Source organism: Triticum aestivum, chromosome 5B (genome assembly GCF_018294505.1).
Source record: "Triticum aestivum cultivar Chinese Spring chromosome 5B, IWGSC CS RefSeq v2.1, whole genome shotgun sequence".
NCBI lineage: Eukaryota > Viridiplantae > Streptophyta > Magnoliopsida > Poales > Poaceae > Triticum > Triticum aestivum.
This window is the reverse complement of record NC_057807.1, coordinates 52,252,225-52,277,341: the sequence shown is the minus strand read 5'-3', so window position 1 is coordinate 52,277,341 and position 25,117 is coordinate 52,252,225. Positions and strand designations below refer to the sequence as shown.

The 25,117-nt window shown below is 47.0% G+C and overlaps 1 long non-coding RNA gene and 1 pseudogene across 1 annotated transcript; both read right to left on the bottom strand.

The window, feature by feature from the left end:
- Positions 1 to 13,726: 13,726 nt before the first annotated feature.
- On the bottom strand, positions 13,727 to 16,807 carry LOC123110347 (eukaryotic translation initiation factor 3 subunit A-like; annotated as a pseudogene).
- Positions 16,808 to 17,681: 874 nt separating this feature from the next.
- On the bottom strand, positions 17,682 to 19,110 carry LOC123110346 (uncharacterized). Its single transcript, XR_006453315.1, has 3 exons — positions 18,788 to 19,110; positions 18,232 to 18,373; positions 17,682 to 18,074 (listed from the first exon to the last, which is right to left on the bottom strand). It is a non-coding gene; the product is annotated as an uncharacterized lncRNA (long non-coding RNA).
- Positions 19,111 to 25,117: the final 6,007 nt, after the last annotated feature.

The window sequence follows — 25,117 nt, the reverse complement described above, 5'->3', positions numbered from 1 at the left end:
CCCTCTCCCACACAGCCCATGTGGCCCCCCGGGAGGGGTGGCCCCACCCGGTGGACCCCCGGAACCCTTCCGGTGGCCCCGGTACAATACCGGTATGCCACCGAAACTTTCCGGTGTCCGTTTAACCACTTTCCTTATATAAATCTTTACCTCCGGACCATTCCGGAACTCCTCGTGACGTTCGGGATCTCATCCGGGACTCCGAACAACATTCGATAATCACATACTTGTCTTCCTGATAACCCTAGCGTCACCGAACCTTAAGTGTGTAGACCCTACGGGTTCGGGAGACATGCAGACATGACTGAGACGACCTCAGGTCAATAACCAACAGCGGGATCTGGATACCCATGTTGGCTCCCACATGCTCCTCGATGTTGTCATCGGATGAACCACGATGTCGAGGATTCGATCAAAATGCAATTCCCTTTGTCAGACGGTATGTTACTTGCCCGAGACTCGATCGTCGGTATCCCAATACCTCGTTCAGTCTCGTTACCGGCAAGTCACTTTACTTGTACCGTAATGCATGATCCCGTGGCCAACACCTTGGTCACCTTGAGCTCATTATGATGATGCACTACCGAGTGGGCCCAGTGATACCTCTCCGTAACACGGAGTGACAAATCCCAGTCTCGATCCGTGTCAACCCAACAGACACTTTCAGAGATACCTGTAATGCACCTTTATAGTCACCCAGTTACGTTGTGACGTTTGGTACACCCAAAGCACTCCTACGGTATCCGGGAGTTACACGATCTCATGGTCTAAGGAAGAGATACTTGACATTGGAAAAGCTCTAGCAAACGAACTAACCGACCTTTGTGCTATGCTTAGGATTGGGTCTTGTCCATCACATCATTCTCCTAATGATGTGATCCCGTTATCACCGACATCCAATGTCCATAGCCAGGAAACCATGACTATCTGTTGATCACAACGAGCTAGTCAACTAGAGGCTCACTAGGGACATATTGTGGTCTATGTATTCACACGTGTATTACGATTTCCGGATAATACAGTTATAGCATGAATAAAAGACTATTATCATGAACAAAGAAATATAATAATAACACTTTTATTATTGCCTCTAGGGCATATTTCCAACAGCCTTCCACGCAAAGGAGAGTCCCATCCGGACACGGGATGAAGTCTTGAGTCTTGTATCTTCATAGTCTAACAGTCCGGCCAAAGTATATAGTCCGGCTGTCCGGATACCCCCTAATCCAGGACTCCCTCAGTAGCCCCTGAACCAGGCTTCAATGACGATGAGTCCGGCGCGCAGATTGTTTTCGGCATTGCAAGGCGGGTTCCATCTCCGAATCCAGAGTACCTGTTGTAGCAAACAGTGTCCGGCTTCCCATCAATGTTGTACTCCTCGGCTTCTGTGCTTCAATAATGGCCATCTCCACGTGTCGAGCAAATACGAGGAGCCGAAGCATTTTTACATTTGCCACCCCGACTCTGCAGGCAAACCATCTATTTGAAGAGACGGGGATCCTCAGATCCAAACCTCACCTTCTTCCCTTGAGCAAGCATTCAACAGAGCGCATCTGGAAAAATCCATTCCATCATGGCCGGTCACCGCAGCTCCTCTTCTCTCTCCCTTAGCTCTAAGCCAGGTGATTGGGAAGAATGTTCTGTCCCCCACAGCTGTTTAGTAGAGTTGCAGACCCAAGGGTTTCTTCCACCGGCGTACATGGTCCCCGTCCGAGCCGGACTAGCCACCTACAATGGCGGGGCGCAAGTGGAGAGATCTCCTAACCCATCTCAGGGGGAGCGAGTATGCCTCATCCCATATTTGCTAAGAGGCGTCAGGTTTCCAATCCACCCATTCCTTCGCGGGCTCCTGGAGTTCTATGGCCTCCAGTTGCACAACTTTACCCCCGCCTCTGTGCTGCACATCGCAGGATATGTTGCCCTTTGTGAATTATTCCTGGGCTGCGAGGCTCACTTCGAGTTATGGAAGAAGCTATTCTGCCTTGTCCCTCGCAATCAGGGGGAATCTATATATCAAGTGGGCGAAGCCAAAATATGGCGCGTCGCCCAGACCGGATACCTGTCCGGCACTCCAAAGAAGGCATCTGAAGACTGGCCTTCGGAGTGGTTCTATGTAGATGACGTTCCCCTTCCGGACCCAATCCGGACGGGCCTTCCTGAGTTTAATAACGCTCCGCTGAAGAAATGCCGAAGTTGGCGCCCTTGGAGCCCCCAGGAGGAAGATACCAGAGAAATCCACTTCCTGATGAGCAGGATAAAGACACTGGCCCAATCAGGACTGACAATAGTCGAGGTTATATCAATATGCATAATGCGGGGGGTGCAGCCACTTCAATATCGGGGGAAGCCCATGTGGCACTTCAACGGGGAAGACGATGCCACCCGCTGTGGTCGTAAAGGTCCGGACTCTGCCACTGCCCTGGCGAGAATACTGTCCAATTTATATAAAGGAGAAGAAGAAGAGTTCCTTCGCATCAAACCGCGGGACGGATTTTCCATGTACAACTCCCCAAGCTGGGTAAGCTGTTACTCTTTGCCCAACTCTATCCATTCTGGCGCCCTTCATCACAATCATTTACCTTGATATTTCTAAGAAGGAACTAAGGAAGGCCGTTAAAGAGTTCAACAGCCCTCCTCCGCAGCCAGAGGATCCGGGCCGGGCCTTCAACCCCAGACTTGAAGAAGATCCGGATATATCTGTGGAGCTTGTCGACGGGACATTTTATCAGGCAAGCTGCAACGGCACCTTGGTGGCTATTATCACCGATTATTCCGGACTGCTCCCTACGTCGCGTGTAAGCAAAGCCGAAGCTTTAACTTCTGAAGAGGATTCCTTTATTATACCACGCCTTATGCACAAGTATCTTATTTTTAGAGAGACGACCATCGAAATGCGGCACCGAGCCCCTGGGGGCTCATCAGCAAAGGGCATCCGGGCCAGGCAGGCTGAAGAGGAAGGCGGTTAGGGTTGAAACGCCGTCACAGAGGTATAGTTAAAATCTGCTCTATGATTATCAGGTTTGAAATGTAACAGCGTCCATCGTGTCCTGGAAGAAAGAGTAGTCGTCAGACTATATCCGGAGATCCTGCCGGTCACGCCTCCACCAGCCGGATTCCGGAACCGGCTTCAAGAGAGGAGGCCAATGCGGGGCTGATGCTGAATTGTCCTTCGACAGCCACCAATTCTGAAGTAGAGAGCGCCATGAATCACCGGCGCCGACGAGCCGTACTTTGTAATGGTATCTTTTCCGAAGAGGCATTCAATGCCTTCAATTCAGGAGATGCATACATATGAGCTGCCCAAGATGGGCTCGCCCGAGCGACAGACCAGTATGCAAAAGATACACGGGTAAGAGAATTTGATAAGCATGTATAGCAGTAGCCCCTGAGACTTGAAACAGTTGGAACAACTGATTTAAGGATCATTGTATGCATAGGTTCTTGTAGAGAAGAATACCCATTTGTCTCAAGAGCTAGAGGAGTGCAAGACCCAGCTAAGAGTCACGGTTGCCAAACTAGAGGAATCCCAGAAGGCCTCATCTGGTAACATTTGTCTCAATAGAGAAATTTTTAAGGAAATATACCAGTTAGTAGTTGGCTTGCTTTATAAGTCTAACAGAAAATTCTGCAGATAATCCCGGGGAGAATCTGGAGATCGTAAAAGATAGTGAGTCACATCTCCAAAGACAGCTAAAGTCTAGCGAGCGTGTGCTTACGCAGGTTAGGCACGAGAAAAACAATCTCCAAGATACCAACGTCCGGCTGGGCGTCGAATTAGCAGATGTTCGAGCTCAGCTTGCGGACTCCGTGAAGGAGAACATGAGGCTTCGTCGCGACATTTATGGTAAGTGCCTAAACGAACTGCAGTACAGTTCAGCGAGGAAGCATATTTAAAAGAGTTTTATGTCTGTAAGTATGCTGACGGGCCGTCCTGAAGAGGAGATGCCCGGGTCCGCAGGCGATTTGCTGCAAGATCTCTCACAACTGCACGGACGAGCTTGTCAGGTGATGCAGGGTATTGCCCAGGCCTTGTGGCCATCCGCTCCCCTTCCAGGAGGCATGGGGGAGCTCGTGGATATGCTCAAAGGAGCACGGCAGCGCTTCCGGTTATGGAAGGTATCAGCCTGCCGACAAGGTGTGAGGGAAGCCTGGGCCATGGTGAAGACGCGATACACCAAGATTGACCCGAACCATATGGCCAAAGTCAGACCGGCGGGGCCAGATGGGCAAGAGATTCCTGTAAGTCTGGTGTATGACCAAGTAGCGTTAGCCGCAAAGTATTCTCAACAGGATTGTAGGCTAGATAGCCTGTTGGATGGTATAGAGGAAGAATATAGCCAGTCCAAGTGACTATGTAATTCAATGGACATATGTAGTCCCTAGACGGATTAAAAATCATTTGTCATGGCGGACCTTTTCGCTTCAGCCCCCGGATCCGACAGTCTGGGGTGTATCCGAATACCCGCTCAATTATGTAAAACCGGGGTATGCGTGGAAACCAAGCGTAGGGTTCATAAGTGCTTGAACAAACAAATACCCAACTAGTTATGTTATATTACATGGGTAGTAAGAAACATCTTCCAGGGACAATAGTTCCGTTAGGGGTTCCTTTCCCTGGGTACGCATGCATCGATGTGCATACTAGGCGTAGAATCTCCTAAGTCTGGCCGCGTTCCATGGGTTCGGCTCGAGTCTGTTATCGGATGCATTGCGCAGGCGGTATGCTCCTCCGGTGAGAACTTTATCAATGATGAAGGGACCCTCTCACTTAGGTTTTATCTTGTCCTTCTTCTTCTTCGGTAGGCGTAGAACGAGTTCGCCAGCGTTATAAGTTTTGGCCCGCACTTCTCTGCTTGATATCTTTGAGCCTGCTGCTGATAGAATGCGGAACGGGCTTTTGCGACGTCGCGCTCCTCCTCCAGGGCATCTAAGTTGTCATGCCGATCTAACTCGGCTTCCTTCTCTTCGTACATGCGCACGCGAGGTGAGTCATGGATTATGTCGCAGGGTAGTACTGCTTCTGCACCGTACACCATAAAAAATGGTGTATATCCAGTTGTGCGATTCGGCGTGGTCCGCAGCCCCCAAAGTACGGAGTCGAACTCCTCGACCTAGTGCTTGTCCGATTCTTTCAAGGATCACACTAGTCTGGGTTTGATGCCGCTCATGATGAGACCATTTGCATGTTCGACCTGGCCGTTTGTTTGGGGGTGATAGACGGAGGCATAATCGAGCTTAATGCCCATGTTGCCGCACCAAGTTTTCACTTCATCGGCTGTGAAGTTTGAGCCATTGTCAGTGATGATGCTATGGTTGACACCGTAACGGTGTACAACCCCTGATATGAAGTCTATCACTGGTCCGGATTCGGCCGTTTTAACTGGTTTGGCTTCTATCCATTTGGTGAACTTGTCCACCATGACCAATAAGTATTTTTTCTTATGGCTTCCCCCTTTAAGAGGTCCCACCATATCCAGCCCCCAGACCACAAAGGGCCAAGTTATGGGGATTGTTTGGAGAGCGATAGGGGGCATGTGGCTCTGATTGGCGAAGAGCTGGCAACCGACGCAATGTTGGACAAGGTCCTGTGCATCTGCTCGGGCTGTCGGCGAACAAAAACCTGTATGGAAGGCTTTGCTGACAAGTGCCCGAGCCGCAGCGTGGTGCCCGCCAAGTCCGGCATGGATTTCAGCCAAGAGCTGCCGCCCTTCCTCTTCGGAGATGCATCTTTGGAGCACTCCGGTGGCACTTTTCTTATAGAGCTCTCCCTCATGGATTTTGTAGGCCTTGGAACGCCGCACAATACAACGTGCTTCGTTTTGGTCCTCGGGGAGCTCCTGCCTATTTAGGTAGGCCAAGAAGGGCTCGGTCCACGGGGCGATTATAGCCATGATTTCGTGGGCCGAAGGTGTTATTTCGGTGGAGGATCCCCCGATTACGTCAGATGGTTCGGAATCTGGGGTTGTATTTGGAGCCGGACTAGTGTTGCCGGATTCCCCTTGCCATACCACGGATGGCTTGAACAACCTTTCCAAGAATATATTAGGTGGGATGGGGTCGCGTTTAGCACCGATGCGGGCGAGGATATCCGCCGCTTGATTGTTTTCTCAGGCCACATGGTGGAATTCGAGCGCCTCGAACCGAGCTGACATTTTGAGGACGGCATTACGGTAGGCCGCCATTTTTGGATCCTTGGCATCAAAATCTCCGTTTATTTGTGATATTGCGAGGTTTGAGTCCCCGCGCACTTCTAGGCGTTGAATGCCCATAGAGACTGCCATCCGAAGACCATGCAACAGAGCCTCGTATTCGGCTGCATTGTTGGAGTCTGTGTATAATATTTGGAGTACGTATTGGACCGTGTCTCCGGTGGGGGATGTCAGGACTACACCCGCTCCCAATCCGGCCAGCATTTTAGAGCCGTCGAAGTGCATGATCCAATTGGAGTATGCGTCGTACTCTTTAGGGAGTTCGGCTTCTGTCCATTCGGCGACAAAGTCAGCCAACACTTGCGACTTAATGGTCCGCCGTGGTTTGTATGTTATGTAGAACGGAAGGAGCTCGATAGCCCATTTAGCAATCCGTCCCGTGGCGTCGCGGTTGTTTATTATGTCGTTGAGTGGTACTTCGGAGGCCACCGTAATCGAACACTCTTGAAAGTAGTGTCATAGCTTCCGGGATGCCATAAAGACCGCGTAGGCTATCTTTTGATAGTGTGGGTATTGGGATTTGCATGGGGTGAGGATAGTGGACACGTAATATACCACCTTTTGGAGGGGGGACTTGTATCCGTCTGCTTCTCGTTCGACGACGAGCACTGCGCTTACAATCTGATGTGTTGCAGCTATGTACAATAGCATAGGTTCACCAGTATTTGGCACGGTCAGGACTGGATTGCTGGCCAATAGGGTCTTTGTTTCATCCAGTCCGGCCGCGGCCGCGTCCGTCCAGACGAAGTGTTCGATGCGTCGAAGAAGGCGGTCAAGAGGTAGTGCCTTTTCTCCTAAACGAAAGATAAAGCGGCTTAAGGCAGCCACGCATCCAGTTAGTTTCTGGATATGCTTGAGGTCTGTTGGGATAGCCAACTGCGACAGAGCTCAAATTTTTGCCGGATTTGCTTCGATTCCTCTATTGGAAACGATGAAGCCGAGCAACTTCCCGGAGGGTACGCCGAAAACACATTTTTCCGGGTTGAGTTTGATGTCGTATGTTTGAAGGTTGTCGAACGAGAGTCTCAAGTCATCTATTAAGGTTTCGACGTGTCTTGTTTTTATGACCACGTCGTCCACGTATGCCTCCACTGTTTTGCCGATTTGCTTCTCCAGGCATGTCTGAATCATACGTTGATAGGTTGCACCGGCATTTTTTAGCCCAAAAGGCATAGTGTTGAAACAGAAGGGGCCATATGGCGTTATGAAGGCCGTTGCGGGTTGGTCGGATTCCGCCATCTTTATTTGATGGTATCCGGAGTATGCGTCGAGGAAACATAGTGAGTCGTGTTCTGCGGTGGCGTCGATGATTTGGTCAATGCGAGGGAGGGGGAAGGGATCCTTGGGGCAGGCTTTGTTGAGGTCTTTGAAATTGACACATAGGCACCAGGATTTATCCTTCTTTGGTACCATTACCAGATTTGCTAGCCAATCCGAATATTTTATATCTCTGATGAATCCGGCCTCAAGTAGCTTGGCTAGCTCTTCTCCCATGGCTTGCCGTTTAGGCTCTGAGAAGCGCCTAAGAGTTTGTTTGACTGGCTTGTATCCTTTCAATATATTGAGGCTGTGTCCGGCCAGCCTGCGTGGGATGCCCGGCATATCTGAAGGATGCCAGGCGAAAATGTCCCAATTCTCGCGTAGGAAGTCTCGCAGTGCGGCGTCCATTATAGGGATCAACTATGTCCCGATGGAAGTTGTCTTTGTTGGGTCCGTTGGATGGACCTAGAATTTGACTATCTCGTCCGCGGGCTTGAATGAGGTGGACTTGGGTCGTTTGTCGAGTATCACGTCGTCCCTGTCCACTGTGGCACGCAGCGTTGTTAGTTCTTCGGCCGCTAGGGCTTCAGATAATGCTTCCAGGGCTAGTGCGGCAGTTTTATTTTCGGCGCGGAGTGCGACGTCCGGATCACTGGATAGAGTGATGATTCCATTGGGTCCGGGCATTTTAAGCTTCATGTACCCATAATGGGGTATAGCTTGAAAGATCGTGAATGCGTCCCGCCCTAAAAGGGTGTGGTATCCGCTGCTGAACGGGGCCACTTGGAACATGATTTCTTTGCACCTATAATTCTCCGGGGTGCCGAATACCACATCAAGTGTGATTTTTTTCCCGCACACCGTGCCTCCCGACTAGGGATGATTCCCCTGAAGTTCGTGCTGCTTTGCTCAATGCGGCTTTTATCAATTTCCATCTTGTTGAGGTTTCTTCATAGATCAGGTTTAATCCGCTTCCGCCATCCATGAGTACTTTCGTGAGCCGAAAGCCGTCCACGATTGGGCTATGGACCAAAGCGGATGGTGCCCGGACTGTCTGGAATTGAGGTTCGTCACTGGCACTGAAGGTTATAGCAGTGTTGCTCCACGAATTTATTTTTGCCACGTGGCAGATTTTAGCGAAATTTCGATGAGCTCACTTGCGCCTATTATTTGAGGTGAAAGTCTCGAAGACTGTCAGTACCGCATTGTCGTCTTCGGCGGGATGTTACTCTGCTTTATGGTTTACAAGAAGATACTCACCGCTTTTTGCTACCTGTCGGAGTATCCAACATGCTCTAAGGCTATGCGTTGGCATGGTATCCACCGTGTTGTGAATTTTGCATGGCCCATTGAGCCATTCTTCCAATATGGTTCCACGCCCTGGAGTGGGCTTTGGTTTTTTGGGGATTGGATTGGGTAACTTACGAGAGTTTGCCCTTTTAGCTCGGATGAAGGGTTTAGTGAGAGCCGGATTATCCCAAAAGTCTGTTTGGGTTTTCCAGGCGCTTTCCATCGCACAGTACTTCTGTACTATGGCTGCTAAGTCAGCAAAGTGTACTATGTCATGACGACTTATAGCATTAAGGATCCCTTTGTTCGTGCAATTTTTGCAGAAAAGTGAGATTGCGTCTTCCTCGCGACAGTCCTTGACCCTGTTTATCACAAGGAGGAATCTGGCCCAGTAGCGATGTACTGTCTCTTGGGGCTCTTGTCTGATATGGGAGAGACAACATAAGTCTGGGTGGGTGGGTGTAGTTAAATCCGAATTCTGACCCGATCTAACACCCAGGGGCAGAGGAGCTTCCGGGCTTGGCAGCTCGGGCTCCGGGGTGTTGCCTGATTTTTCCGGCCCGTTGCCCGATTCTAAGTTCGGGGTTTGGGTCATGTCCTCCCACGAACGGGTATCCGGCTCAGAGAGCTCGGTAATTCGGACATAGTTCGTCCTCAAAGTAGAGGGATAATCCATGTGTGGCTCTTCCACTACCACTATCTCATGGGTGACCGGCGGGGGTCTAATATCCCTTTGGTCGGGTTTAAGCCCGATCCGATCATAGTCTGTAGCGACTCCCAGAGCGGCGATGCGATCCAAGAGCTCATTAAGGGAAGAGAGCTCCATTGGATCCATCTGTTTGACGAGTTCCGAATTGACGTGGAGGCTGTTTTTGATGACCCGAGAAGTCATAGTCGGCGTGGCAGGCGATTGGGCGGTCATGACGAAGCCGCCTAGTCGGAGAGTTTGGCCTACCGCCAGGGCTCCCCCAGAGGTGATGTTGTCCTTGACAACGAGACGATCCATCAAGCCTTGGTGCAACGACACAGAGAAACTCTCAATGAAAGCACCAATGTCAGTGTCAAAACCAGCGGATCTCGGGTAGGGGGTCATGAACTGTGCGTCTAAGACTAATGGTAACAGGAGGCAGGGGACACGATGTTTTACCCAGGTTCGGGCCCTCTCGATGGAGGTAATACCCTACTTCCTGCTTGATTGATCTTGATGATATGAGTATTACAAGAGTTGATCTACCACGAGATCGTAGAGGCTAAACCCTAGAAGCTAGCCTATGATGATTATGATTGTTGTTGTCCTATAGACTAAACCCTCCGGTTTATATAGACACCGGAGGAGGCTAGGGTTACACAAAGTCGGTTACAAAGAAGGAGATCTAACATCCGGATCGCCAAGCTTGCCTTCCACGCAAAGGAGAGTCCCATCTGGACACGGGATGAAGTCTTGAGTCTTGTATCTTCATAGTCTAACAGTCCGGCCAAAGTATATAGTCCGGCTGTCCGGATACCCCCTAATCTAGGACTCCCTCAATGACCTCTTCGACGACATGGCTTCCGATGTGAATGATTATTTTTCCACTGCTATGTATGTGCTTATATCCCTTTTGTTGCGGATTATGTTTAGAGGGAAGTCCATATCACAGACCAATATTGTGTACCACATATGAATAAGCCAGGCTGACTGACCAGAAAGGTGAGTTTACTTGGGCTACTAGTCTCTCCAATTGATATTGTTCTTGTACCAAATATATGTTAGTTAGATTTGTAAGTTTACTTATGTGAATAACTTCCTTTTACTTGAGAAATTGACAATAGATCTTATATACACGAGATCAAACTAACTGTATTACAAATAAGCATACCAAATGGTCAAATCATATGTATACAAGAGAATAATCAGTGACATTTTTTATGTTCATGCTAATGACTATAAGAAACACTATTTCAATACCATGTACAGAGAATGCATACGTTGTCAACTTATCACTTATCCCAACTTGCAAAGACACACTTGCCAATGGTTTACGTTATCCTCTAGAAGTTTCTATAAATATAACTATCTAATAATACACTAGAAGTCATTATTAATATATTTCTTAGAGTATATATTTTAGAGATCTCTACTGTGATATTTAACGATACTAATTGTATACACACACACACACAGACATACATACATAAAATATACATATATACATTATATGAATTGTCAATTTTAATTTAAAGATTTTTCTATTTCATATAGTTTTAAATTTAGCAGAGATAGAACTTTCGATGACGGTTCTATAACAAGGAACATTATAATTAATCTATAGCAACAATGTTTTGTAGTTACACATGACATCTAACTAACAAAAATTATACTCATTAATACTAATTATGATTAAAGTAAGTTTTAAATATAAAAGTTTAGCATAAAAACAAATTCTTGGTAGAGTCTCTCTTTGCTCTTGGCACGCTTCATTTGTAGCTGATAGACATATATAATCTGGAAAATATAACAGCATAATTAGCTCATGCATAGCATCACATAGCTATTACAAAAAAAATATGAACGTCTACAAGTGTTTCAGGCAATACAAAATGGTTCTAGCTTCTCTGCTTGCCCACATAATTTATTTTCTCAAAATACTCGATAACTCACATGTCTATTTTCTCGGCTTGGCGAGGAAAGTATATGGATATAAGTATCTCAGTTAGCCGAAATCGAGGATACAAGAATAGTAAAATCTAAAAATGTAAATTCAATTGAAACTTATGTTGAGTAGGTATACTATAATAGTGATTTCAGAGTCAACAGTGGCAAGTATCCAATTTTCTCAGCATCTACCACAACAAGTATAATAAGAAACTCTTGTGATCATCTAATTTGCTTGAAAATATTAAATCGGCATATCAGAGTGTCCTTACGTTCTAGAGTATCAAACATGATATACATTGAAAAACTAAGGTAAGTAAATAGTTTTGATTGTGCTCAACTATTTCAAGAGCAACCATGAACACTTTCAGGTCCTAAGCATCTAATGTTCTAGATCATCAAATTTGCTTCTAAATTTTGAACCAATCAGTGTCTCCACATGAAGCAGAATAAATATTTGAGAGAGGAAAAATTACTCACGAGGGGGTTCACCCTTGGCAAGGTCATGAGATGACCAACAAGTTCATCATCAAGCTCTTTGGTGCTCTTTGGGTTTGGGTGCAGTGGATCAATGAGCACGAGTCACCCGCCATGTCTCCTTGCACCTGGTGGACCTCGTGTGCAACGCATGCTAATGGAATTGAGATCGAAAACATATCATGGACTTGCGGTGGCTGGAAGGACACATCGATGAGTTTGCTCCTCGATACCTAGACACAGGTCAGGTGAGAGGCAGACCTGCTAGGATTCCTCGATCGAGGATGGCGAGGTCGACCTAGGCCCCTCAAGGACATCAAGGTCAACCTGGGCTTCAACAAGCCCGACGAAGCCAAGCGTTGTTTCATTCAACCCCGATGTTGTTTATCTAGCCTTCCTACGTGTGGGAAACATTGACTTGGGCCTCACACATGTCGATAAAGTCGACCAGGTTCCCCTCGACCACAATGAGGATCCTATCGACCCCATTGCGGTCCACCTGTACATTGGCGTGCTCCACCCAGATGAGACGACCGGGGCTCCTTGGTCCAGTTGGTCGTGACCATGAGCTCCGCGTCCACTCTGCTGGGCACCCCCATAGACGACGTTGTCAGCTCGGTGGACCTCACCGACTTGAGTTGATCGTTGTGGGTGGTCCCTCTTTGCTCCGCTCGCACCCAAACAAGGTCGACATGCCAAGCTCCCTACTACGAGAGCTCTCCTTGTCCCATTTGGTTTGTGGCCATGGGCTGCCCCACTCAATGGTGGATGTCCGTCATGGGCCCCTCTACCCCCAACCCCATGGTTGAGCGTTCCCCGTAGCAGATGATGTACCGCAAGAGCCATGGGGGTCATCACCCCCACAAAACAGTTTCCGATAGAGAAATGCTAAGTTGTCTAAATATTACATGTTTAATTTAGTCTTGTATAATATTGACACTACATCATATTTTTATCATATTCTCATGATTTTTGATATATGAATTTCATGTTATCACTAGTAAAAAAAACTTACGCGCATGATACACGTCACTAGTATCGCGCCACTGGTAACGAATTATCAGTGGCGTTTCGTTCCCACGCCACTATTAACACAAATAACAGTGAAGTTTGGAGCGCAACTGCGCATCACTAGACATTAGTAACATTTTATTCAAGTTAGAAAAATATACTGTATTCATTTGTACAGTTGATCCATTTAGCCACAATACACCACACGGTCAGTATTGGTAATAGGGAGGCTATTTCCGACCATACTAGTGATGGAATGCAATTGTGTTCCAAAAAAGAAAAGAAAAACCTCCATTTGGATTTGGTGGTGTCAATTTCACCGGCCTTTTGTACACACGTTCCTATCTCAATATCGATACAAGTGATCTACTCCCTCCCCCTGTGATTTCAATTTGAAGAGGTGACCACACACAACGACAGCTGCAAGGGCACTCCTAATTACTACCTAGGTTCCGAATTATAAGATGTTTTGGATATCTCGATATGTACTATACTACATACCGACTGAAATGAACCGGCAAACACACTAAAACGCAGCTAGTACATACTTCCTCCGTAAACTAATATAAGTGTGTTTAGAATACTAAAGTAGTGATCTAAACGCTCTTATATTAGTTTACAGAGGAAATACATCTGATTCAGATAAAAGTTAGAGCATCTTATAACTCGGAATTAACCACAGCTAGCAGCTCTTGTGACTCGTTTCCACATTACTGCATCCGTCTCTAGAGTTGATGACCAACGCAGAACTCAGATATCTCGAATCACTCCATTCGACAGCAAAACTCACACAGGCAAATCTTGGTTTTACTCGCATAATTAATACTAACAGCATATACTCAAATACCACAACAAATAGCAACACGTAATGCATGTATGTATGAAGCAGTGTAATTCTCAAAAGATCAAACATGACCTCGAAGAAATTAATGGTGCAAAGTTGCAAAGGGAGGCCTAGCTAGAAATCAGATGTCCATGCTTCTAAAAATTCAGGGCAGCCGGCAGCCTCAGTGCCTCCAGCTGCTGGACGAAGAAGAGTTTGCCGGTGGCCCTGATCTACGACGCCAGGGCTGATTGCTGCGTGCCGGAGGAGCTTCTTCCCTCCTCTTCCTCTCTTCCTCTTCACGTTGCTCCTCTTCCTCGCGCGCCCTTCGGGTCCGCCGCTCCTCTTCCTCACGCGCCCTTTGGATCCGATGTTCCTCCTCTTCCTGGCGCGCCCTTTGGATCCGCTGTTCCTCCATCTTCAGATAATACGTCAGTTTCCGTGCAGTCTCCCGTTCACGCCTTCTTGAAGATACCAACTGACTGATCCCTTCCTCCCTCTCATTCGTCAGGCTAAGAAACTCGGCTTCTCGGCGTTGGACGATTCTTTCCTGGAAAGCATTCTTATGCTCCGACAACGAGAGAGCCTCTTCTTCTCCAGCAAGTCACCCGTGTGGCGCTGCTCGCTGAGCTCAGTCTCTCTCAGCTGCTCTTGCTCGTGGAGGACCTTCTCTTCCTCGACGCGTTTTCCGAAGGCCGCCTCGATCAGTGGCGCTTCCTCCTGCCGTCTTGCCCTCTCCAAGTGATCCATTCTCTTTGCTAGCTTCTCCCACATCTTCTCCATCCCCTGACGTGACATTATATAACCTAGGTGACGCGATACAAGCTCCATGGCGCCTTGTTTTGTTAACTTTTGTTCTGCTTTTCCAATTTCTCTCTGCGCTCTGTCCTCTATTTCCTGCCGGATCCTCTGCTGCTCCCTGAGCCTCCGTTCCCTCAAAAGCCTCTCCCTTTCTTCGTCTGCGGATTTCTTCTGAATGCTCAATCTCTTTGCCTCCTGTGCTTTTTCCTTTTCCAATATCTGACGCTCATCGTCTTCTTTACGTTTTTCAATGAATGATTTCCTTGCGTGAAGCCTTTCATGTTCTTTCTCCACCACTCCAGCGACACTAATCGAGTCTTCACAGAGTTTGTATGGCTCATGCACATGAGGGTGAACAAGACTGCTTAAATCAGCGAGGACACCAATAAGATGAGTAGCACCAGGCACATTAGATTCCATCTCCGTGTTGCCGAAACGAACAGCTCCAGACAAATGGTCAACTTTCATAGCAACAAAATTGTGCTTGACGGCATCAACAGCAATCTTCTCCACGACATTGAAGTCAAAGAAGGGGATCATTCTAGAGAGTGTATCAATTCTCATGGACTGGAAAACACGAGATGCCTGAAAACGATTAAAAGGAGAGTTGAGAAATACTAGGTTTTAGTATGACAAAGTGAATACGTATTCACAACAACAAAAAAGTGCATATATTAACGCTAGTAGGTCATGGCATAGGACCTGCTGCAGCACCCTCAGTGTAGTAAGCTTCTCCAATGCAGGTTGGTACTGCGATAACTGAATCTCCGGAACAGAAGGCGCAGCTGAAAGCTTTCCTCCGATGGTAGAAATCTTGGAAAGCAGAGGTTGCACTTTTGATGCTAGATCCAGAGGAAGGAACTCATGCTCCATAAGGTTGTAAAGATCTTGCACATCTTGGGAAGCACATGAAACCACACCTCTGGCAGCCAACTCAGAAAGAAGAGATGCTCTTGAAACCTGAAAAGTAGACACGTACAAGATTTAGCAAAAAAATAAACTTATGTAAAATTATCTTAAATTGAGAACAGTTTGAAGGCAAACCTGTTCTCTGTTCTCACGCTTGGAGTCAAAGGAGAAATTGAGAAGGCTGGCCATACGCGAGCTGCGCTCCTTTTCGTTTTCAAGCTCCATATGAGATAGACCAGACTCATGGTCATAATATGGTGTAACAGAAAGCGCGGCGAGCAAAGCAGAAGACGCTAGTAACTGCAGATCCTTCCGGGTTAAATTCTTATTGTGACTCTTGTGCAAATTGAAGAGCTCCAGCCATGCATATGCATGATACAGGTAGTGACTCTCAGACGTCCAGAATATCTCAGTCAGCTTGGCGTAATACACGGCCAGGACGGATGGTTTTGGAGTCCTCTGAACCACGCTCATCAAGCCATGGATGTCCTCCACAGACCGGAAGGCTTCCTGGGACAGCGAAAGCTCTGCGGCAACCTTCAGTTGCTCAACCCTGGTGTCAAGGTACAACTGACAGCTCTCAGGGGCGGTCAGATCAGGACGATCACGAGACGATCTGCTTATGTTTGCAAGATGGTTTCTGATCATCTCACACAGCCTACGGAACTCGGCGGATCTTTTGTACTGCTTGCAAAACTGAAAGGCCTTGTGCGCAGCCATGGCGTACAGCGCTTCGAGCTTGGAGTTGTTCCTCAGCACCTCCAGCACCGTCCTGTACGTCTCCCACAGGAACTTGAGCCACGGGGTGTCGGAGATCCGGTTGACGTAGCCGAGCATCAGGTCCTCCGGTCCTTCCAGGTCATGGACATCAAGAGCTTGCGCCTGGTGATCCATGGCCGCCTCCTCGGCCTTCTTGTTGGACAGATGCATGAAGTGCTTGACGACCTCCTCCAGAGACGACACGTTGTTGAGTTGCTGCTGGCAGACGATTCTGGAGTACTGGATGAGGCCGTCCTTGGCGAACCTGCCCTTCCTCAGATCCACGCACAGCTCCACGTACCTCATCATGGCCTGCTCGAGAGGCTTCTGCCATGACCGGCATCTTCTCGACGTGATGAGGTCGTGCAGCGCCTCCAGCGCCGCCTGCTTCTGCCCGACGTGGATCAGCTCGTCCGCCCTCTTCAGGGCGCTCTCGGGCCTCGCGAAGATCGTAGACATGGTTGGTGCGCTCGCCGGAGACGGAGGGCGGCGGAAGCTGGGGCGCGGGAGGCGGCGGCGAGGACGTAGGACGTAGGTCGTAGCGGGTTTCACCTACTTTATATGAGACCTGGTCTCATATAATTTTTTTCCGGCGGCGGCGAGGACGTAGGTCGTAGGGTTGCGTGGGGTGCGAACCGCGATGGGGTGGAGAGAGAAATAAGTATGGTGCAGGTGCGGGGGCGGGGATGTTTGAGGAATTTGTCGCTGCCACGTCTCCTCTCGGCGTCCGTTTCGCGGGTGATCCAACGACGCTGCGGTCAACAAGGCTGGAGTCTGTCACGGTCACGGTCACCTCTGTTTGATCCAACCCCTCCACGGCCGGCCTCGCACTTGATTCATTCATTCAGGTCGTCTCGCCGCGCGGCCTTGCTATTCTTTTTTTTTTCATCTCTCTCTTCTCAAACTGACCTTGAACCCATAAAAACACACACAGCGACACCGTGATTATCTCTATCTCTATCTCTATCGTGTTCCCACAAAAGACCTTAATTTGATTCACTTAGTTACCACCACCCCGCCCAAAAACCAAGGAAATCCAACGGACGGACCGACGGGTAGATGACTGAAGATGACCGGATCGAGCGACGTCCTAGGAATGATGCGGATAGGAAAACTATCCAACGGCGGCCAAATCGGAACAAACAAATCCAAACCAACAAAGCAGAGAGATAGAGAGATAGATACATCTTCTCCTTTACTATGCCTGTATCTAGGATACGGGCAACACTCAGGCAAGATTAACTTATAGTTTACTCAAACGCACACAGTCCTCTCGTGGGATTTCCAAAAGAAAACAAGACGATCCAATCAGCTACAGGTTCGAAAATCACATCAGATTGACCCGACAGATTGGAGCTGATCATAAACTACTGATTCATTCATTTATGCGCTCCAAAGGAAGAATCACGGTTTTTCAAAATCTCCAATGTCACCACCAATTCAAGAATACATGAATTGGAATTTAACAAGTACAATCAGAAATACATATGCCATATGCCAGGAAGGATATCTAAAAGACAGCTTATTTTTCAACTTTTTCTCCTGAGCCTACATACATACACAGCCAAATTTTAGGCCAGTCTCAGGCCCCTGCTTTATCATGAAAGCAAAAGGCTCTAAACTAACCGAAACAGAATTCACTTCCTATATGTATACAAATACAAACTAGCATCCAAACCCAATGCCAAAGGATTACAAAAAAGCAAAATGGTAAGTCCCATCCATGGCTGCTGCGTCTGTCTTGGCGTAGACAAACAGAAACATGATTGATGATCCTCCATTGCTTCCTGGAGTAGAAACATCAGTAGGAAACTCGATCTCGATGACTTCATTTCTCTCTGAAAGTCCACCACAACCACAAATTGGCTCCCATAGCGTCATTCTGTTTCACAACACCCACCTATACAAAAACATTCTTCTACTCTTATCAGTTTTAGTTTTGCCCTACACATACCACATGATTGATACTAGCTCGATCACACTAGATTTACAAAAGGTAAAAACTTCAAAAATGGACATGCAAAGCCCAACACTATAGGATTACAGGATTCACTTACTAAAAGTCTAGTTGCAGAAACAGGCCACCAACTGATGGTAGAAAAGGAACTGCAAGACGATGCAGACCACGGGCTTCAAAATGCCAACCAACAAAAACAAAAATGTTGATGCGCTTCATAGGCTCGATACTCCAAATGCTTCCTGCATTACAAGGGCTCGGTCAGTACTCAGTAAAAAAATACTTGATGGATCAAGCTCAAAGATGACTTCCATCCATTCCTGGCAGTCCTCGATGCCCACGACACAGCCAAACACCACCAAATCCTTACTACTACTCATAGAAAGACTAAGCAACTGAACAAAGACATTTCAAAATAAATAAAAATCTAATGAGAAAGATCCATCGATGGCATCAATGTGTGGAGAACTAAACTTGCTCGAAAACGCACTTGACAAATCATTTTGGAAATAGTCTGTTCAAGCTATCTGAACCCAACTCAAAGAAAACAACAACTGCCTTAGGTTGGCTCTTTATTTAGACCCAGACGCCTTCAGTGAGAGCTTCCAGCAAAAAAGTCAGCCGGTTGTAGCACCGGAGCGTGTCCTCTCCATCACCTGTGGCTGCTGGTTTTGCAGCGCCGATGGACTGTTGTCCGGTCACCACCATGGTTGTTCTAGCTGTGGCTTGCTACACCACCCGTCTCATGGCCACCGGCGCTCTCCATCACCGTCCCACACCACACCACCACTCCCGCATCTGTGGGTGAGGGAGGAGTTGCGGGAGCACCGCAGCAGGACAAACTCGTCGGGGAAGATTGCTGTGGCGTGGCTAGCCATGGCTAGCAAAGAGTGGTTGTGGTGGGATGGGATTGAAATTAGAGGGATTGAGAGAAGGGATAGGAAACGAGTGGCTGGGCTCAACTGAGAGAGAGGATAAGACCATGAGGCAAGGCGGTGTGGTGGACCCATATGCCCACATGGATCCATTGAAAAGGGGTGTGACGCGGCGCGATCGGCCACAAGCGTTTCCCTTTTCTATTTCACAGTCGATGCAACGTATTTATCGATTGATGATTGTACGTTACGTAGTAGAAACAGGAAAAGAAGTGGCGGCGTAGGAGCAAATGAAGAATCTTGGTTGGTAAAAGAAGTTGTAACCGCTCGCCTGCAGGTGTCAGGCTGGTCACAGTGGGGTGGAACTTAGGAATAACATCACACATTTCAATACAACTTTGCTTATGTGGCACGTATTTAATGAAGAGAGAGGTGCTTGTGGTAACTAGCTAAGTTACCGGAACATCACACACTCCAAGAAACAATGAGTCTATAACCTAATAAATACATCATTGCATGACACTACATAGATGTTCCTACCCACTATGGAGGTAGTAACATAGTCTAGGGAAATGTGTAAGTTACTAGGTTATGTTCTTGCCCATTGTGACCAGCGTCAGAGGAGAGAGGCGATAGCCAGCCGGGCGGGGCGAGCCGTGGGTTACACCTGCACCGCACCGGCACGTCTCCTCGCGTCGCCCGGTGTATATAATCAGGCAGATCCCACTATATATTTTTTTTGGCTCTACCAGTATACCTCACCAAGTTGTAGGCTTGGAGCCACTGAGATGTTCTAGCATCATCATCATGTATTTTACAAAGATCGGGAGTATCTGAAAAGCAGGATTTTTTTGCATTAGATCGTGAACCCCTGACACAATTATCCGTATCCGTTTAAGTATCAATATATTACATTCCACACTTGAAAAATCATAAAAAGAAAATTTGTCCGTGTTGCAAATTGGCAGACCTGAGCTTTTTTTTTGGCAGGGAGAAAGGAAGTTTATTCCACAACGAGGGGGTTACAATCACGAGACAACAAGTCCTCACACCATGGAGGAATCGAATTCAACCATACCGCAATACAAGCTTCAATGCGGCTATAGCGTGCCAATTGATGTGCTACCCTATTTTGATATCTACTAACTTTTAGAGGAACAAACTTCATGACTACCAAATGAGCTTTAATCTCAGCAGCTAGATGACCATAGGCTGACCTGAAAAGATTGTCGCTTGAGAGAGTGGTCAGAGCATTTGAAGAATCTGATTGAACAATCACTGGACTGTTCAAATGTTGAATGGCCAATGCCATATCATGCATAATAGCATGAATTTCCGCTTCCAGGGTATCTTTACAATGGAAAATGTACCTATATGCGGCAAAAATCATCGATCCGTTCTTCCTGGAAAGCACCATGCCAATTGAAGCGCGACCATGCTGGCTCAAGAAAGAACCGTCTACCGACAATGCAACCCAGCCCATAGGCGGAGGAAGCAGACCTGAGTTGTTGATTTCACCTGCTAAACTGTACATGGAGACAAGCTGCCGGCACTAGATAGAAGACCAGTTTATGTTACATGGAGATCAACAATTTCAAAATACCACTTATGACGTTGTCATATGGTTTTTGTCTTGTCGAACCTTAGATGAGTGTATACAACAGCTGCGGGGATACACATATGAATGGTTGATGCAAATATATAGCCAAGGGAAACTCTAGCTGACCCCCTATATTTATAGGAGTATTTTTTTCTCAATTCTTTTAGCCTAGCCGCATGAACTTCAAACAATTGCACATTATATCATCAATCATTCAAATATTTTAAAATAAACATGCATAACATGTAAATCGTTAACAAGCATATGGTTTCACGGATCGAGATATTCAAATTTAAACATGCATAGTTCATCCAAAATGCATCACATCGATCAAGTTGGATCCAAAATCACCACAACATAGCATGTTTTATGTCGCGGATCGAGCCCAACCAAAGGCATGTACTAACTCAAACGCAATCCTCGTCAAAGAAATCACCGCCACCATCCCCCCGCATATACACGACCACAACCATCACCACCCCATACACACGACTGCCACCATCACCGCCACCACCGTCCACACAGCTGCTACCACCACCGTCCACACGATCGCCGCCACCACCACCACCATTCCGAAGAGACACATCCGTTTGGGTCAAGATTTCTCGACGAGGGAGCTCCAAAAGTTTCTTTGCGGTATCATCCACTGCGGTTTGATTCATGAACATGATAGCATGGTCTTCGGCTTTCTCTCAATTCTGAAGCCTCTCCATGTCGAGTGCAAGGCTACGCTCCTCCGCTTTCAACTTCCTCTCTTCGGTTGCCAACTTTGATTTTCATTTCTCGTCCCCCAACAACTTGAGCTCATTCCATCTCGTCGCCTTCTCTTCCTTGCGTTCGACCACCAAGACTTTCTTCGCCTCAATCATGGCCACAAGCTCCTTTTTGTATGTGCCACCGAATGATCATCTCCCATTTCTCTCTTTCGCAATCTTGTTGCCATCTGGGCTCTTGTTGGCATCTTCATCCTCCTCGTCATCATCCTCAATGAGATATAATAAACCTTGATTTCTTTGGAGTGTCTCATCATTTATCCTACTCCACTTCTCATTCATGCAAAGTTCATTGTAGCAATGGTATAGTGAGATGGGCTTGTGGTCGAACTTCTTGTTTCGTTGCTTCAAAGAAATCTTGGTTGATAGGGCCATACTCGGTGACCGGCACACCGCTTAGTGGTGCATGGTTCACTTGATCAATACAACCAGACCATCGGTTGCACTGATCTTGGATGGTACCCCAATGATGCCCAAGAGAGCCTTGGGTGTGGCTTGATGTGACATCCACGGAGTTATTGCAGTAGTCGGCGATTCTTCCAAAAAATGTTCCTTTGATTGGTCTGTTCCAACCGTTGCATCAAGGGAGATGTTTATCCAAGCGTAGCACAAAGCAACATCTTCATCCTGCGAGTAGTTATGAGTCCTTTTTGTTTGTCAATTGGAGCTTGGTTGGGTCTTAGTCTTCATGGGATCTTCAATCTCTTCCTTTTTAGCGACCTCCTCAGTCTCGGCTTCCCCTTCGCCCCTTGGTGATCAAACACCAAATCATAGTTGAGATCTTGAAGCCCAAGCACATGTGAAGTCTTCAAAGATGACAAGAATTCGGCCTCGTTCATCTCCTCACTACGACAATAACAAAAAAGTCCATCAACCATCGGCCGCAAGAAATCACCGCACAATGTATCGGCTGAAATAAAAAAAAATGCATTTTTACCTTGAAGGCATTTCATCAACCACTTGGCGCCTACGGCCCTTATTGCAGGCAGCGAAAGCCGGACGTGCCAGAGTAGTGGCCATGGGGGTGGCCGAAGATGGTGCCCGAGTCGCCGGAAGAGGATGAGGCATCGGAGCCGCTTTCTTGGTCATCTTCTTCACCGCCTCCTTGGTGCCTCTTTCTTGGTCTACTTCTTCATCGCCTCCTCGGTGAGCACCCATGCGGCGGCCATCGGCTTCCGTGCCGCTCGCCGACGGCTGGAGAAGGCCAACAGGCGGGCCTGCAAGGAGTCGGAGCTCCAGGATCTCGCCCGGTGATCGAGCCTAGCAAAGCCCTGTCATATTTTGCGTCCGGCATTGAGGCCAACGCGCCTCCACCACCACCACCACCGCTCGTGGCCAGCGTTGAGGCCAACACACCACCAGCATCCAGCATGCAGTCCTAGGCATGGACGAGCACCATCCGGGTCTTGTCGTACATGCCAGTTTGGTTGGGCGCGATCGACAAAGTGGCTGAGCAACACATCCTGGAGGTCGAGCGCCAGGCATTGGAGGCCGAGTGAGAAGTGGCAGAGCGTTAGGTGCTGGCAGTGCGACAGTAGCAGCTGGTGTCGTGCAGCAGGCGGTGGCGCTGGAGGACTACCAGCATGCCTTCCCATGGATGGAGGCGCTAGCGTTCGTCGATAAGGAGGACGACGCCTTGGGCTGCGGGCTGCTTTTTAAAAGTTTTTATTTTCATTTTTAAGTTGACAAGGAGTCGACAATTTAAATACTTCCTCCGTCCGGAAATACTCGTCGGAGGAATGGATGTATCTAGATACATTTTTTAATGTTTTATTTGGATTAAGTTTTTTTAAAACAAAACACCTAAATCTGAAATATGTCGGCCGAAATGGACGCACCTACGTGCCTGTGGCTAAAAGCGGACATCAGCGTCCACCTGATCAATCTAAGCGGACCTACTCCGTGTTAGTTTTCGTCGGTGCGTTGGAATTGACCTTAGCAAGTTTGATGACCCAAATGAAGTAGTTCATGAGTTTGATGATTAGGTTACTGCCCAATTTATTGGCCGAAAATTCCTAAACAATACCAGGGAATCGAGCAACCTTTACCAATTTGTGAAAAAATGGACGGGGCATTTATGCATCTTAGGGCCTGTTTGGATTGGTTGTAATTAAATACGAAGGTGTATATTTTACACCTGTATCGTACCGGCTGCTTAGCAAATCTCGAATGAAAATAAAACGACGAGCTGAGACCTGTATTCTTTACAGGTGTATTTCAAAAGAACACGACGATCCAAACAGGGCCTTAGTTTGGTTTTTGCCGGGAGTTTGAAGTTGATACTGCGTCGGCGTAACTAGGCACCTCTCTTTCTTTTTGCGATGAACACACTTGGAGACAGCGGTACAAACACAACACAGGCGCTGCAGACTTTGAGTACGTACAAAGGACAGCAAAACAAAGGGAAAGGCTGCCCGTTTTACTCTTTCGCGGACACAGAATCACCTTTCTTTCTGTGGGAGGCCAGGGATAAAAAGGATTAAAAAAAAGGCCCTGCTGCAACGCTGCTTCTTCTACGGTCCCAAAGCAAAAGCTTTTGTTGTCGCTGCCAAACAGCCACAAAAGCGAGTCCGTTCGGCTGTGTCGATCCCTTCATCCTTGTCAAAAAATAAAAAAAAATAAAAAAATCCACGGCTTCCTTCCTACCCTGCATCACGTCTCCCATGGATCCAATGGTAAAACTGAATAATCTCTGACAAATGCAGCCAGGAGGTGATTCACTCCCCACAACCCATCGCCATTGAAAAACGGGGAGATTTGCCCATGTAAAATTTGTGCCCGGTCACTTCTCCTCCAAGGCCTGATCTCTGATGAAAATTTGCCAGCACCACTACGCTCTCACACCTCCGGAAATTTATTTTGAGAATAGACAATGAAAATTCGTCCAAGAACTATGCTGTATACAAAATCAGAAAATTCACAATGATGTGTGTAGTAATTATTGCCATGATATATGCAAAATTGCCATGGTGTGTATAAATTAATTGCCATGTTATATACAAATAATTTGTTGTGGTCTAGTACAGTAGTACAAAAATCATGCATAGTAAAATGCCATGAAAAATACTCCCTCCATCCCAAAATATAAGAACGTTTTTGACACGTCAAAAACGTTCTTATATTTTGGGACAGAGGGAGTAGTTGCCATCATTGTGATGATTAATTTGCCATTACATATGCACTGAAACTATATAAAATATACATAGAAGAAAACATACAAAAAACACAAAGAAATTACCAAGATTTATGGAAAATAAAATTTCTAGAAAGTTTCCATGTGGCAAATGTCTAAAATTAGCCATATGAGTAGTACACAATTACAAAGACATATTATAATTTGTGTTCACTAAAATGATGACAGATTTAGGGAAAACAAGAGTGCAAAGGAGACATGGCAACTTTTTAGAAATGATCAATGGATCATGGGAAATGTGGGGAAAATTCTATTGGTGACATGCCAAATGTATAGATTTTCGAAATAAAGGTCACACAGGCTGCTTTAAGAAATGTTGTTATCTTAAATTTTCCATGGCAATTGTGTATAAATAGAATTGTAAGTTTTGCCATGTGAGTAGTCCACATGTTAATTAAAAATTATATAGGTCATGATAAATGAGAGAAATGTGTATTTGTGACATGAAAAAAGTATATAATTTGAGAAAGGGATCACGCATGCTACTTTTCAAAAATGTGGTTATCGAAAATTTGCCGTGCCAATTGTAGAGGAGATAAAATTTT